Source organism: Pantherophis guttatus, chromosome 5 (genome assembly GCF_059756535.1).
Source record: "Pantherophis guttatus breed Tessera chromosome 5, ASM5975653v1, whole genome shotgun sequence".
NCBI classification, from domain to species: Eukaryota; Metazoa; Chordata; class Lepidosauria; order Squamata; family Colubridae; genus Pantherophis; species Pantherophis guttatus.
Window position 1 is genome coordinate 81,535,210 of NC_142067.1, and position 16,879 is coordinate 81,552,088.

General features: G+C 42.7%; 1 protein-coding gene, 1 non-coding gene and 1 pseudogene across 2 annotated transcripts in view; all 3 read left to right on the top strand.

The window, feature by feature from the left end:
* The window catches only part of SCML2 (Scm polycomb group protein like 2), a 288,235-nt gene that overhangs the window by 219,839 nt on the left and 51,517 nt on the right, over positions 1-16,879 (top strand). The window lies entirely within an intron of this gene.
* LOC148113485 (uncharacterized) lies at positions 6,915-8,812 on the top strand (annotated as a pseudogene).
* Positions 12,642-12,766, top strand: LOC117676533 (U6atac minor spliceosomal RNA). The gene has a single exon (XR_004594437.1). It is a non-coding gene; the product is annotated as a U6atac minor spliceosomal RNA (small nuclear RNA).

The following is a 16,879-nucleotide window of genomic DNA, read 5'->3' on the forward strand; positions in this document are numbered from 1 at the left end:
TGGTCCTATACATTTATCATTTTTTATTGACATTTCCTAATTACTGAGTTTGCAGAACAGTTATAATAATTCTTCTAAAAAGTTACTGAAGCATATTTTTCAAATTATCTTTTGTTGAAACAACAAAGTGGACATCTCTGTTACTTTGACCTTCAAGGTGTAAATCACGTAGACTGTTCTTATCTGTGACAACTGAGAGGCCTTGAAGTAAGCATCCTGGAAAAGGAATGTCCCTGCCTGTGTTCTGAATATAATTCAAGCAATTTCTCTCTTACAATATTAAGAACAAAGAGGGCCCTTCAGTGATTATCTAGCTGGACCCGTGTTTATTTATTATTTTATTTTATTTGTTACCTGTCCCACCATACGCCTGTTGGAACATCAGGGTCTTGAGGGCACGGCAGAAAGCACGGAGATCAGGGAAATTTCGTATTTCAGGGGGCAGTTCATTCCAAAGGGTTGGAGCCCTCACAGAGAAGGCTCTTAAATAAAAAAAAGTTTTTCTTGATAAAAGAAATCTGGCTTGATTGTAGCTGCTGGGACATTCCAAGATCTTATTGACCTCTACAACCTAAACTAAAAACTTTTCTAACAGCATATACACTGGAAAATTAAAAGGTGGGGATTGCCAACTATTAACATTTGTGGGTGATCTTTGTTTCATTGCAAAGGATGTATCACAGTAAAAGAGTTCTCAGGTATTTGAAGGGAACTGTGAATGTAGGTCTTCAAATACAGGTATCTGAAGAATATTAAGGTAATTTGAGGAGGAGTGTCAGAGTATGAATATTCATAAACTGGAATAGATCAGCCAATGAATAGGCATAGCAACTAAATCAGCCAATTGGGAGCTGAGACAGACTGGAGCCAAGGCGTGTCTTAGTCTGTAGCTTCTGAAAAATTGAAACTGAAACTAAGCAGTCTGTGTGAACTTGTCTGCTGATCTGAGCTGAAATGAAACTGAATCTGTTTTTGGTATTGTAAACTTACTTCATGTATTATTGTGTATATAAAGAAGTTAATGAATCCTGCTGCATCAGTTTATCTGTGTGTGCTTCTGGATTTGTTTTTTGCAACAAACTCTGACAAAGTTATTAAGAAAGCTTTTGATTTATAGATGTCACCATCTGCCTACATTACTTTTGGTGGTTTTTTATTATTATGTCAGTAGTTTGATTATTTGTGACTGCTTATTGTTTATTGCTTTGTAATTGTACCATGGATGTTTTATTGTTATTGTGATCCACAAAGATTCTCTCAATTGTAGCGGGCAGAAATATTTGCATGTTTCCACATTGAAACTTGGCATTTTGTCTATGATTGTGCCATTATCATATATTTTAAACTCACTTTATAGTCAGTGTAATAGTAAGAGTCCACTGAGAGTTCAATTTTTGGTATAGTTGTACTGGTGGATAGCTGGGAAGCAGAAATGCAATTTTATGTCTATCAGATTCAACACAGTCAAAGAACTGCACAAAAATTGAAGGTTAGGGTTAGACTCCCTAGAAAGGTGGTGCAATGTCCTAACTTGTAAGAAAGATAGGCTGGAGAATTATTGGATTCTTTAGAAAAGTCTATTTGGAATATTTACCAAAATCAATAGCTGGTGCATGATTGAAGACATCGCTAGCAACAACTGAACAGAATAGCTGATACTTCACATGCAGTTATGGATTTAAATCTGTAGCAATATATTAAATTTTAAAAAAATCAACTGAAGAACACAATATGATATATAGTCAAATGGGTTGTTTTGCTCTTGAGCATGAAACTGAAATTTTAATACCCAGCCTAGGGAAAATGAGACACCTCATTTCATTCCATCTGGTTTGGTGTGCTTGCCATTTTTTATCTTTATTGATTTTATTGTAATTTATTTGATTGTTGTGAACCTTCTGGAGTCATTAAAAGTTTGGCATACAAGTTTAATACATTATTATTTTCCCCGCAGTTAGATGTTTAGACTAGATTTGGCATTTTTAATCTACTTATCAAGTCCTACCCAAGGGCCTTAGAAGATGATGGTTACATTTTAATTTAGAATCAATTACATGGATCCATATCAGACAAAAAATAGGAAATTAATTTTAAAAAGTTTATGAAAATTGTAAGATTACTGTTTATTTATCAGCAATATTTATATTTTAAATTATTAATATTTAAAAAGTTATTAATATTTTAAAATTTTAAAATTTAATATTTAAAATGTTCATATTTTTATCACAATTTTGGGAGCCAAAACATAGAAAAAATATTCTACCTTCTAAAAATTATAGCTTTTATTAGAGATGTTTACTTTGAACTGCTTCTTGACTGAGGCTATCCATCATAACAGCAGGTTTAAATTCTACTTATTTATTAAATTTATATGCTGCTACTCTCATTGCAAAGAAATGTAATATTAATTAAAATATTAATACTATTTTGTAGTATTTCTTAAAAGTTTTTCATGAATCTCTAGTACTTTTGTTGTTGTTAGTTGAGAAGTCATGTCCGACCCATCGCAACCCCATGGACAACATTCCTCCAGGCTTTCCTGTCCTCTACCATCTTCTGGAGTCCATTTAAGCTCATGCCTACTGTTTCAGTGACTCTATCCAGCCACCTCATTCTCTGTTGTCCCATTCTTCTTTTGCCCTCAATCTTTCCCAGCATTAGGCACTTTCCCAGTGAGTCCTTCCTTCTCATTAGGTAGCCAAAGTATGTGAGTTTCATCTTCAGGACCTGGCCTTCTAAAGAGCAGTCAGGGTTGATCTCTTCTAGGACTGACCGGTTTGATCACCTTGCAGTCCAAGGGACTTGCAGGAGTCTTCTTCAGCACCATAGCACCAAGGCCTCCATTCTTTGGTGCTCAGCCTTTCTTATGATCCAACTTTCACAGCCATACATTGCAACTGGGAAAATCATAGCCTTGACTATATGCACTTTTGTTGGCAGGATGATGTCTCTGCTAGATAGTATGCTATCTAGATTTGCCATAGCTTTCTTCCCCAGGAGCAAGTGTCTTTTAATTTCTTGGCTGCAGTCCCCATCTGTGGTGATCTGGGAGCCCAGGAAAATAAATTCTGTCACTACCTCCATTTCTTCCCCTTCTATTTGCCAGGAATTGAGTGGGCCGGATTCCATGATCTTAGTTTTCTTAATGTTGAGTTTCAAGCCAACTTTTGCACTCTCCTCCTTCACCCGCATCAAGAGGCTCTTTAGTTTCTCTTCACTTTCTGCCATTAAAGTGGTATCATCTGCATATCTGAGGTTTTTGATATTTCTCCCGGCAATCTTAATTCCAACTTTTGATTCATTTAGCCCCGCCTTTCTCATGATGTGCTCTGGATATAAGTTAAATAGGCAGGGCGACAGTATACCGCTTTGCCGAACTCCTTTCCCAATTTTGAACCAATCAGTGGTTCCGTGTCCAGTTCTCACTGTTGCTTCTTGACCCGTATATAGGTTTCTCAAGAGAAAAATGTTGTGTTCGGCACGTTGCCTAACAACGGAGGCGCCGTTCCCTGATTGGCTGACGCAGAAGCAGCCACAAGGGCGGGAGAAAAGGTGCCAGTTGATTGGTGGTTGGGTTTGACAGCCGGCATATAAAAACGCTGTCAGGGTTTTGTTGCCGTTCGTTCAGTTCTGCCGTTTGTTAATAAAATAGTATTGTACCGATTGTCTCGCCTCAGCCCATATTTAAACCGGGAATTTAGCTCTGGCGACGAAGTGTGGACTCAGCAACGAACCTCTTTCCACTCTCCCCATCTGGCTTGCTGTCAAAGGAGTATGGCTCCGCCTACATTCGCCCCATACGACTCGAATGCCGAGACTTGGGATGCCTATGAGGAGAGGTTTGAATGTTTTCTGGAGGCTAATGACTTTACCGATTTATCTAGCAGCCGTAAGAGGGCTCACTTTCTAAATTCCTGTGGGCCTGAGGTGTTTGCGACTGCTAGGGCATTAATCACTCCTCAGCCTGTGCATACAGTCTCCTGGGACGTGCTGAGGGAGAAACTTAAAAGCCATTATGCCCTAGCCCCCTCCCGCATTGCCCGCCATTTTAAATTGCGACAAGTGTTACAGGAGGAGGGGGAGTCTATCAATAAATACATGGCTCGTCTCCGCACCGCTGCCCTGGACTGTGAGTTTAGAGATCTTGATGATGCCTTGGTGGAGCAGCTGGTGTGTGGGGTCAGAGTCGTTAGATTACAGAGACGACTATTGGGGAAGAGAACTTTAGATCTCCCAACTGCTCTTGAAGAAGCCCAAGCATATGAAATGTCTGACAAGTCCACTGTGGACATATGTAAATTTTATTCCCCCGCTGGCCAGACCGCAGCTGTTCATATGCAGGACGTCGCATCCGATGATACCTCTGATGAGGAAGCTGACATCAGTCGCCTGAAGGTATCCTCAGTGGAAGTGAAAAGCCTGCCTCCGAAGAAGTGACCTATGGCATCTTGCCTCAGCTGCGGGGATGCCCATCCTAGGGCGACTTGTCGATTTCGTTCCGTGATTTGTCATCATTGCGGAAAGCAGGGCCACATCGCAAAGGTCTGCCGTTCTGTTCGCAAAGCCGCCTCTGGCCCTCAGCCACGTTGTTCATCTCCAGAAGATTGTTTCGCTATTTTCCAGGGTCACCGGATCACAGAAGTGACCACCCACCCGGCCAGCGCTGAGAGCATCAAACTATTCCTGACCGTCAAGATCGAAGGCTCGCCCTGTCAGATGGAGGTGGACACCGGATCTTCGAAGTCCATCATCTCCTGGTCGTCTATCAAGTGACTGATCCCATCTCTTCGTAAACAGCAACTCAGACCCTGCCCTGTGAAACTTCGTGATTACCAGGGAAATTACATTCCTATCATAGGGCAGGGCCAGTTCCTGGTGGAGAAGGATGGGTTTACTGGCCGTCTGCCCTTGATTGTTGTGCATGGGTCCCTTCCAAGCCTTCTGGGGTTAGATTGGTTTGCCTCTTTAGGATTAGCCATTTCAGGTGTCCACTCCACAGCTATTGATGATGTTTCTGCCCTGGCAACCGAATTTGCTGATGTATTCAGCGAATCATTAGGTAAATATGTTGGCTCCCCTATTTTGCTTAATTTAGATCCACAAATTGCCCCCATACGGCTCAAGCCTTGTCGGGTGCTGCTGGCCCTGGGTTTGACAGCCGGCATATAAAAATGCTGTCAGGGTTTTGTTGCTGTTTGTTCAGTTCTGCCGTTTGTTAATAAAATAGTGTTGTACCGATTGTCTCACCTCAGCCCATATTTAAACTGGGAATTTAGCAAAAAATAAGATGGCCTGGTACTCCTATCTCTTTAAGAACTTTCCACAATTTGTTGTGATCCACACAATTAAAGGCTTTAGCATAGTCAATGAAGCAGAAGTAGATGTTTTTCTGGAACTCCCTAGTGTCAGCTTTGTAAGCCATATTAGGTCGGAAGCTTCCATGCTGCCACCTTCTCATGTGTGGAAAAGTAGGAGAGGGGGATTTAGTAGAGGGGTTGTCTATAGATATAATAGCATTCTTCCTGTCGGTCAAGGTCAGGGCGATCCTGCATCTGGAGAAGGAGTGGTCGGAATGATGTCTCGAGATGGGACTGCGGTTGATTGGAGCATGTGATTGACTGAGGAGTGAGGGGATGGTTTTGGGGGTTTTGATTTACTGAGGGAAAACCTGAACCTCTCAGATTCAGGTTTTCCCAGATGTGCCAGTTTACCTATTCTAGTAAATAGAACTTTGAAAAATTCTTCCTTCGGAGTCTTTACTTGGAGTTGGGTTTTTTTTGGAATGCTGACATTAATCCAAATCCCCCTCAAAGCATAAAGGCACCCTGAAAGGGGGCTGTTGGGGGTGCTGAGCCCCAGCATTTACCTAAACCTCGGGTGGTGCAAAGACTCAGTGAAAATGGAGGAGAAAGGAGAGATCGCAGAGGAGGCCATGGGGATGGATACTCAAGGATTTATCGACACCCTGCTTTCTCCTTCTGAAGAAATGGTGTGAGCCATTGAGGCTGCAGAGGAGGCCCGAAGGCTAGGTGCTTGGCCTAAGGAGTCGGATTCCTGAAAAAGTTGCCAGTCTGACCCAACTCCAGAAAGGGGACCAGAGGAGAGACTGCCTGGATATAGTGCTGCTCCCAGCCCAATGAAGTCGACCCATGAGCCAGAGTGGAGAAGAGGGACAGCTATGGGATCCGGAGACTCCCAGGACTGCAACCTGTTGCCCCCAATGCAAAGCCAATCGTTAACTGGGCTCCCTGAGCATTTTGAATGGATAGAAGTGGGAAGTTATGCACCCGTCTCCCAAACTCCTAAAGTGAGATGGAACTTAGTGCAACCTACATTCACCTTCCCTGATCCAGGACCTGGCAGAGGAATTAGCAGGGCGCAGGCACCTCTCTACCCGGCCAGGGGCGAAACAAGCAGATCAGCGCAGCATGGCCATCCTGCAGCTGGGAGACATCAGCTGCAGCCAGCATGGGGAATGCAAACCCCTCCTGCGGGGGCCCCTCACTAGCCTACCTTTATGCTACCTCCTGCTGAATGTATACCCCCAGGCTGGGATTCTATCCCAGCCAGAGGTGGGTCCAGTACCAGTGGTATCCAGCATTGTCAGCTCCAATTTTCCAGGGATCCCCATGGCCCCAATATGGCGCAACGATCCTGGCACCACAGGGGGGGGGCTAATCCAACAGCTGGCTAGAGTCCAGCAACCAGCAGCAGCTGTACCACATGTTCCAGCTCAGCCACCCATTGCCCGGCCCAATCAACCCACGAGGCCAATGCCACCCCGCTTCAGATCAACCTTTGATGGTATGCCAACCAAACTGGCTTACTTCCTCAGCAGGGTCTGGGCTCATGTAGATCAGTATGGAGACCAATACGAGTCAGTCCGGGACTTGGTATCAGAGATTTCTGACAGGATGAATGACGGGGAGGCTTCTGAATGGATAGCCCAGCTGTACAATGAGGGTGCTGCGGAACTAAATGATGCCGATGGGTTTGTTGTGCTGCTCCAGGCCAGATTTGAAGACCCAGATCGAATAAATGAAAATGAAGCCACACTAAAGGTGATGAAGCAAGGAGCTGTAATCGACCTGTAAAAGAATTTGTATGGGACTTTAGACAGGTCGCAGGGAACCTGGGGCATTGGCTGGACCTACACTACACTATTTTAAAGAGACCATTGATCAAGAAGTCAGAACAGCCTGTGGGGTCCAGGGGGTGCCTGAGCAACTGCATGACTGGTATACCATGTCCATAGCTCTAAACAGAGAAATTCACTCCCACCACAAAACCCCAGCAGAGAAGCCTCCTTGGAGAGCTTTAGCTAGATGGCCCTTTCAAAGCCGGCTGGAGTCACCTCCCCCTCAACCAGCAGGGGCTATTAAATATTATCGGTGTGGACAACCAGGACATCGAGCTTCTGAGTGCCTGGCCCCTGCCCCAGTTCCACAACAATGTCCTGCCACAGCCACTCGAGGCAGAAGGGCTCCAAGGAAGGCCACAGACACCAGTCGATTCACCAAACAAGCCGTAAAGGTTCTCCTCCCCACTGAAGAGAGTGAGGAACCTCTGGCCAAAGAAGCCCCTCCCAATGAGGCTAGCAGAGATGAAGACCCAATGGTGAATTCACTCATCCCCCCCCCTTTTCAATTAAAGTGAAACGTGATGCCAGAAACAGGGAAGCAAGGAGATCTGCCAGCAATAATAGATACCAGCTGCACCAAATGTTTAATTGGACTGTCAATTGTTGAACAATTGGGGATCAGAACAACAGCTTTAAAGCGCCCAATTAAATTTCACCAGGTGGATGGGACATTAATTGGAGGGGTCCCCACCACCCATATTACAGAACTGGTTAGATTAGAAATTGGAAGATATCATGAATTTATACAATTTATAGTAACCTCAAAGATGTCAGAATCTGTCATACTGGGCCTGGCTTGGCTGGACAAATGGGTCCCCACCATCAAATGGGAAGATGGATACTGGAAAATCATAATGGGTGTCGGCCCACTGCCCTTCCTCCCAAGGAACAGCCTACCAATAAGGGCCAGCTACCAGAAACAGCAGCTGCTTGTTCAGACAGGCCTTCAAGCGAACCCCAGATTCCTAAGGTATATAGACACTTAGCCGAAGCATTCAGCGAGGAGGAATGTAACCTCCTCCCCCCTCATTGGCCCATGGATTGTGCCATCGAATTAGAACTGGGAGCCAAGTTACCAAAACCCAGGATGTACTCCATCATGCCTGCTGAAATGATCGAGTTGAGGAAGTACATTGACATCAACCTAGCCAGAGGATTCATCGAGCCTGTGAAATCCAGGGTGGCTGCCCCCATATTGTTTAAAGAGAAGAAAGATGAGGGCCTGAGATTATGCATTGACTTTAGAGGCTTGCTGAACCACTTGTCAAAAGGCAAGATTTTCACCAAGTTAGATCTAAGGGAAGCCTACTACCAGGTTTGCATAAAGGAGGGAGACGAATGGAAGACTGCTTTTAACTGCCCCCTGGGCAGCTTACAATTCTGGGTCATGCCTTTTGGACTCCAAGGGGCCCCCACAGTCTTCATGCAACTGTATAAGGGGGTCCTTGTTTACCTGGTGACATTCTTATATTCAGTGAAAATATGAAAGAATATATCAAATTAGTCAGGCAAGTACTGGAAAAACCCCTAATGGCCAAACTTTATGCAAAGCTGTCAAAATGCGAGTTCCATAAGGAGTCCTTGGACTACCTGGGGTACAGAGTGTCGATTCAAGGAATCAAAATGGACCCAGAGAAGGTAAAGGCGGTGGTAGACTGGCAACTCCCATGAACCCGTAAGCAATTTCAAAGCTTCCTGGGGTTTGCAAATTTTTACAGACAATTCATCCCTTCCTTCGCTGAGGTTGCTCTCCCCTTGATGGAATTACTAAAAACAGATCCGTCTCCTACCAAGCCAAAACCTAGGCAACCCCTAGCTTGGACAATGGACTGTCAAAAATCCTTTGAACAATTAAAATGCCCATTCACAGTGGAGTCAATCCTCCAGCACCCTGACCCAGGGTGAATAAATCATTTGTGGTCCAGGCTGACGCAAGTGATGTGGTGGTGGCTGCTATTCTACTGCAAAGGAATGCCCAAAATGAACTAATGCCATGTGCTTATGTATCAAAAAAGTTAACGGACACTGAGAACAGATGGGCAGTATGGGAGAAGGAAGCTTTTGAGGTGCAATGGGCTCTCCTATCCTGGAGACACTTCCTAGAGGGAGTTAAGGAGCCTTTCAAAGTGTGGACTGACCACAAAAACCTCGAGACACTGAAGACCCCATGGAAGGTTCCCCCAAGTAGGTTCGCTGAGCTCAGTATTTCAAATGCTTTAACTTCAACCTGAAATACATTCTGAGGGGAAAAAACCTATTAGCTGATGCTCTCTCCCGTAAGCCCCAGTTTGACAGCTGATGAGAAAATATAGTTCATGCCATGATCTCAGAGACTCAGCCAGCAGCCCAAGCCTGCATTAGAACGCAAACATGCCGTGGTTCTGACCTCCCTGAAGACAAGTTGACAGCAGAGCTAAAAGTGGCGCTCTCAACCGGTTCTTGGTTCGAGGAAAACCAGACAGACCTGGCTTGGAAGGGGAGTAAGATTTATGTGCCAGCAGCATTTGACTCCTGGTGCTAAAGAGGGGTCATTATTCTTGACTAGGGGGCCACTTTGGATTTTTAAAAACCCTCCATTTGACTAGGAGACAATTTTGGTGGCCAAGAATGAAAGCTGATGTAGAGGACTATATTAAAAGCTGCACCACCTGCGCCACCATGAAGTCCAGACCAAGGAAGCCCCCTGGGCTTCTCCAAACCGTGGCCGAACCCACCAAACCCTGGGAGGAGATTGCAGTGGAGTTTATCGTTGAATGTCCGGAAAATGGAGGAAACACAGTGATTTGGACTGTCATTGATTTATTCTCCAAACAAGCACATTTCACTGCCTATAATGGAGTATCCACTGCCCAAAAGCTGGCAAAACTTTTCATGAAGCACATCTACAGGTTACATGGGATCCCATGGAGATCTGATATCCCATCCCATGGGATATGGGATATCAGATGGGATCTGATATCCCATCCCATAGGATATCAGATTGAGGGGTCCAATTTACTGCTAAGTTCTGGAAGGAGTTCTTGAGATCCATTGGGTCATCCCAGGGGCTTAGCTCAGCTTTCCTTTTTAAAAAAAATACTGTATTTTTTGGAGTATAAGACACACCGGAGTATAAGACACACCAGAGTATAAGACACACCTTAATTTTGGGGCAGAAAAACAAGAAAAAAAGAATTCTACCTCTGCCTACCAGCATTTAAGGTGGTGCTGCTTTATGCCGCCCTCCTCCTCCTGCAAGTGAGGTGCCTCAGAGACTCGGCTGGGAAAGAGGGTGTTGATTACTGAGAAGTTCTTTTCCAGAAAACTTATCTAACTCTTATGTTATGCCTAAGGTTCCTAGCCCAGCTAATCATTGTTTCTTTTACTACTTCTTCCTCCATTTTATATCTTAGTAAAAAATTGTATAATTTTGTAATCATTTCCCCCCGTTCCTAATAAAATTTTATTCAGTTCCAATTGTTTCTCATGTATGCCAAATTGTTTTTGATCTTTTTAAAGTCTTGTTTTAATTTGTAGATAAGGCCACCATTCTATATTTATTCCTTGCTTTTTCAACGTTTACACTGATTTTAGTTCTCCTTTTTTTGTCTAAGATTTCTGAATATCTTACCATTTTATTGAGATCTATTGTATTTGGGTATGTCATTGCCTCCATTGTCAATAACCAGTTTGGGATTTTTGTATAGTGGTTTTTTAAAATCTTTACCCAGACTTTAAACAGGGAGTTCCTTACTATGTGTCTCTGGAAATATGAATGTGTTTTATTTTTTCCTTCCCAGAGAAAACCGTGCCAACCTGTTTGGAGGTTGTGTCCTTCTAATGCTAATATTCTTTTGTTTTTAAAGTTGAATCCAATCCCTCAGCCATGTCAAGGTGGCTGCCTGGTAGTAAAGCTCCCAGTCTGGGAGGCCGAAACCCCCGTGGTTCCTGCTGTCTTGTAAAAGTTTAAATTTGATGCAGGTTTTTCCCCCTGCCCATATAAATTTGGATGTTATTTTATTTATTTGTTCAAAAAAATTATTCTCTAATTTTACCGGTATTGTTTGGAAAAGATATAGCAATTTGGGTAATATATTCATTTTGATTATTGAAATTCTGCCAATTTCAATAATTCTGCCAAAGCTGTAATTTATTCCAGTTTTCCAAATCTTTTTGTATTTGTTTTAGCAGCACATTATAATTATCCTCTTTTATTGTGCTACATTTTTCCGATAGCCATATTCCCAGGTATTTAATTTTCTTAGCTCTTAAAATTCCTATTTTCTCCTCTAGTTCTTCATGTTGTCTTTTAGTTAAGTTTTTGGTTAATATTTTAGTTCTTTCTTTGTTTATTTTAAGCTTAAACAAACAAACAAACAAAAAAAGGCTTAGCTCAGTTTTCCATTTGACTACTAACGGATCTGTTGAAAAATCAAACACAATGGTGGAACAATACATTAGATGTTATGTAAATTATCAACAAGAAAACTGGGCGGTGTTATTACCATTCGCAGAAGTGGTTTATAATAATGCAGTACACAGTAGTACAGGGTTGACTCCTTTTTGAATAACTACTGGCATGGATTTTGTGCCTATGCCTGTATTACCTAGAGAACCACCCACTTCCATGTCCCTAACAGAATGGATAACTTCATTGCAAAAAGAGTGGGAGAATACTAAAAAAGCTCTAGCAGAAGCAGCTGAGAGATATAAAACCCAGGCAGACAAACACAGGTCTCTCCAGCCGCCTTTTTGAATAGGAGATAAGGTGTATTTGTCAACTAAGTACCTAAGATTGAGGCTACCTAGCAAGACATTTGGACCAAAATTCATAGGTCCCTTCCCTATAGTGAAAGTGATCAACCCTGTAACTGTCCAATTTAGCCTCCCTTGCATATTAGGGAAAGTGCACCCAGTATTTCACAGTAGCTTATTGAAACCAGCAATAGGATTTAATTTAAGACCCTTACTAACTGCTCCCCCCCCGCCTTTGATAGTACAAGGGGAGACTCATTATAAAGTTAAGAAAATCCTTGACTCTAGATTACACAGGGGTCGGTTACAGTATTTGGTACACTGGAAAAAGGGTACCCTTTGGCTGAAGCTACTTGGGTGAAAAGTTGAGATGTGAAAGCTGATAGACTAGTAAAACAATTTCATGATAAATTTCCTGAGAAGCCAAAGGGTCCTCCTGGAGTGGGGAAAGGGGGTTAAACGGTTTGATGTACAATGCATAAACCCTTTATTTTGTGTTTTGTCTATTTTATTTTCCAGGGTGTGTTTTTTCCTTCATGGGGGTGGGGGTGGGGTGATGACACAGACACCTGTCAGCTTTGGAAGCCATATTAGCCCCGGAAGCTTCCATGCTGCCAACTTCTCATGTGTGGGAAAGTAGGAGGAGGGATTTAGTAGAGAGAATGTATTTAGGCAAAATAGCATTCTTCCTTTCGGTCAAGGTCAGGACAATCCTGCATCTGGAGAAGGAGTGGTTGGAGTGATGTCTCGAGATGGGACGGATGCTGTGTTGTATGAAAGGAGAGAAGGTTAGCACTCCCCTTGATAAGGATGGAAGAGGCCCTTGTGGTCTTTGCAGCACTCATATGATTAAGGCGCTGCCACTTACGTCATGACATCTAACCAGTTTTTCAAGTTAAAAATTATAGACTGATTTCATTGCTGAACGCAGACTATAAGATATTTGCTTCAATAATGGTGAATAGATTGAAAAGGTTGTTAAATGAATTTATACATATGGATCAAAATGGTTTTTTGCACTCTATATACCTTGTCAATCTCTCTAATTATTTCCTGCTTATCTTGTTGGAGGGTCTCCGCGATCAACTCGGCCATCTTGTCCCCTAGGTCCTCTTCTTTATCTAACAATATGTTTTGAAATCGGAGGTAAAACGAGGCCTTATCCATCTCGAGTTGTATCAAGGAGTTTTCCGTTTCTTTGTTCTGCGCCAACAGAGTTTGGTCAACTAAGTCCAATTTCTTCTCGTTTTTCTCAATCCTTTGTTCTGCTTTTTGGATTCTGTTTGCATTACTGGCAATAGAGATTTGAATCTCATTCATTTTAGAGTCTAGTACATGTATGTCCAACTTTAATTCGGAATGACTGTTCAATAATTTCTCTTGCATCGCAAGCATAGTTTCTTGTATTGATAGCAGAGAAGATTGTACCGTTTGCAGCGTTGGGGTTACTGGGGGTTTATCTGTTTTCTGCAGACCTTTTACTGATTTCTGGGTAGCTGGGGACAACATTGCTAGTGCAGGATTGGAGGCACTTTTTTACCAGTTTTTGCAATTGTTGAGGTCAAACTTGCCATTTCTTTCAAAGTCAATTTTTGGTCTCTTATTATTTTCTCTATATTTCTCCAGATAATCATCCAGTGGCACTTGCCACTATTTGTTCAGGGGCTCTTCCTTCACTCCAATCGTTAACCTCCTTTATTTATTCCCAATAGACTCTTAAAAAGTTATAGTTAATACTTAATTTCCCAATTGATATAGTAGAATAGTTTAACGTTTCCAACAAACAGCAATCTCTTTTGTCTATCTGGTCCCATATTATCAAATTATACCTTTAAATATTAAATATAAAAATTTTACTTAATTCTAACCTAAGTCTATTAATAACTTAAATAGATATGATAAATTCAATGTAATTAAATACCTACTATAAAAGTTCAGAAAATGTTTAAATGGAATGATGAATTAACTTTCTTAATTAATTGATTAATTAATTCCTAACAAAATAATCACATGTAAGCATAAACAATTAATATATTATGTGTAAAGGATCAATATCTATATCAAAATATCAATACTAAATATTATGTTAATATACTATAAGTTAATCATGTTAATATAAATATATAAATATTGATTGACAAGATAATCACCTAAGAAACAATTAAATATAATAAATTTAGAAATATCAGTGCCTACTTAAAAATACTACTTAAAAATATCAGTACTATACTATCTAGGCAATAAATTAATATAGATATATAAATATATATGGAATTAGATAAATATAAGTCAATACTATAAGTACTATAGGTGTAGAGAGGTATACAATTAAGTTATAAGTACAATAAAACTATATAATATATATATATATATATAAAGGGGTAGAATCTATTTTTCACCAAGATATAAGTATAGAAGTCTTACAATTTAATTTAATAATTTATCAGTTAGTAGGATGTATAAATATCTCAAAGAAGGGAGTTTTGCCAGCAATCCAAGGTATGTATATATATATATATATATATATATATATATATATATATATATATATATATATATATATATATATATATATATATATATAAAATTATTTCAATTTCTAACCAGTGTCAGATTTATTGTGGCTATAGGATTCTTCTTCCGTTTTTCTAAATGTCAAATATAAGACGTTCTTTGCAGTTCTTAATACTCAGCCTCCACACAATTATTCTGTCAGATCTCTGTGGTTTTCTGCTGCTAGATTGTCCCACAACAGCCTCTCCGTTGTCTCCTGGGTAGTCCTTGTAATGGCTGCACTTCCTGTTCTTCTAGGACGCTCAAATCTCTCTCCCAGTTGCTCGCTCTCCAATCAGACTATGGCAATAAACAGTGAAATAAGAATACTTCAAAGTTCTTGTCTCTTGCTTTCCTCTGCCCACCAAATGTCAGCCTCCGCTTTCACTGCTTCAGCTGCCATAAGAAACGGAGGGGGGTAACCAGTCAGGCGAGGGGGGGAAGAGCGCAGGAGGTGTCTTTCTAGGAAACGAAACTTATTCTCCAAAGGAGGCGTTAGACCAACCGTCACAAATTCCTGATGGATGACGTTGCCATATGTGATTCCACCTGACCTTTGGGAGACCTTTGGATTGGATGATGGATGATGAACACAGGGGGGGAATGCTATCTAGATGCTATTTCATGCGTTTTGCTCACTTCCAGCTTTACCTGGGTTGCGATCATTTCATATTCAGTAAAAGTACTAATCTCTATAAAATATGGAGTTTGGGTCTTTCTTTCCTGGATTTTGAAGGAAGCATACCTGACATTAAGCTGGAAGTCCCTCCAGTTATCTGGGAAAAAAAACAAAAACCCAAGAGACTAGAATTATGTCAGACCAAGGGAGTGATGAAGACCAGATGGGAGCAGTGAGTTCCGCGGCAGCTACCCTCCAAGCAGAGAGAGAAAGTGCAGAATGGTTGGAAAAACTCCAGCTAGAACCTGAGGAAGCCAGATGGTCGAAAGGAGTTGGGAGATTGCCAGACTGGGGAGAGACCCCCCGGGGAGTGACCAGCTCCAGACCCCGTAAGAAAGAGGCAATATGGATGCAGGAACAGAAGGAATGCCTCATGATGGAACAAGCCTTGCAGCTTATCCGTGATGTGGAAGAGAGCAGGAAAAGCCGGGAGAGCCGTGAGTCTTTTGGGTTTCCTGAGGAGAAGGGAGGAGAAGACCCCAGGGGGGAGCCAGAAGAAATAGCCTGTGGGGGAGAGGAAGAAGCTGAGGAAAGAATATCCCAGGCTTCTGCTGCTCAAGGGAGGGCAGCCGGCCAGGGACCCCCAGCCTTGCAGGCCCCCCCCCGCAGACGTAAAAAGCCAAAAATTCCCCCCCACCTGGGAAATATGATGGAAATCCGAAAACCTTGAGGTTTTTCCTGACCCAAGTGTGGAACCACATGCAGGACTGGGGGGAAGACTACGTATCAGATGCCGCCCGAGTGAGATGTGTCACGAACTCCCTAGAGGGATTAGCAGCTGAATGGATGGTGGTCCTCCACAATAACAACTCCCCCTTATTGACAAATTACAACCAGTTCATGCAGGCCCTTAGAAGGCGGTTTGAAGACCACTTAGCTGAACGTAAGGCAAGACTCAGGATGAAGGGAATCCAGCAGGGCCGGAGACCTGTGGCAAAGTATATCCAAGAGTTTCGTGAGCTGGCACCCTATATGACAGGATGGTCAGAAATGGCTCTGTTGGAGAGTTTTAATGGGCTGAATGAAGAGATATATCAAGACTGCAGAAGTATGGGGGTCCCCGAAGACTTGCAGAGATGGTACATAGTAGCTGAGGATGTGGAGATTGAGTTGACCTGAAGCCAACTCCGAGGAGGGCGTACGGGGGATCAGTCATCATCCTTCCACCATAAGGGAGCACCCAAGAAGACCGGGGGGGGGGAGAGCAGAATTCAAACCGAAATCAAAGCCCTTCACCTGCTTCAAATGTGGGAAGGAGGGACACGGAGCTGCCGAATGTTTCTCCAAACCAGTGCCAAAAGTTGCCAGCCCCGGGCCCAAGAAAGGCGACAAAATACCCGCCAAGACCCGCGGCACCGCCCTGAAAGGAGAAGTCATTGAGTTCGCTCCCCGAAACCAGGGTGAGTTGAGAACTCCGACCAACGATGACGTCAGTGAGACGGACTCCGACTCCGACACCGACGATCGGGTGAGTCATACGGAAGAACCTCTACTAATCCCGTAGAAGTAAGGGTTCCATCCACAGGGACCCATGCCAAAATGTTAGCCCTGTTGGACTCGGGGTGCACCAGATGCATAATTAGCCCCCAAGTGGTGGAGGAAATGGGACTAAGACTAAAAACACTAAAAAGACTCATTGCGTTCTGTCAGTTAGACGGATCGATTGCAGGAGGGGGCCCAGCTACTTTTATGACCGAACCCCTGGAATTGCAGTTGGGAGACCATGTAGAGAATCTCAGATTTATTGTGGCCCCTGGGATGGAAAGACCCCT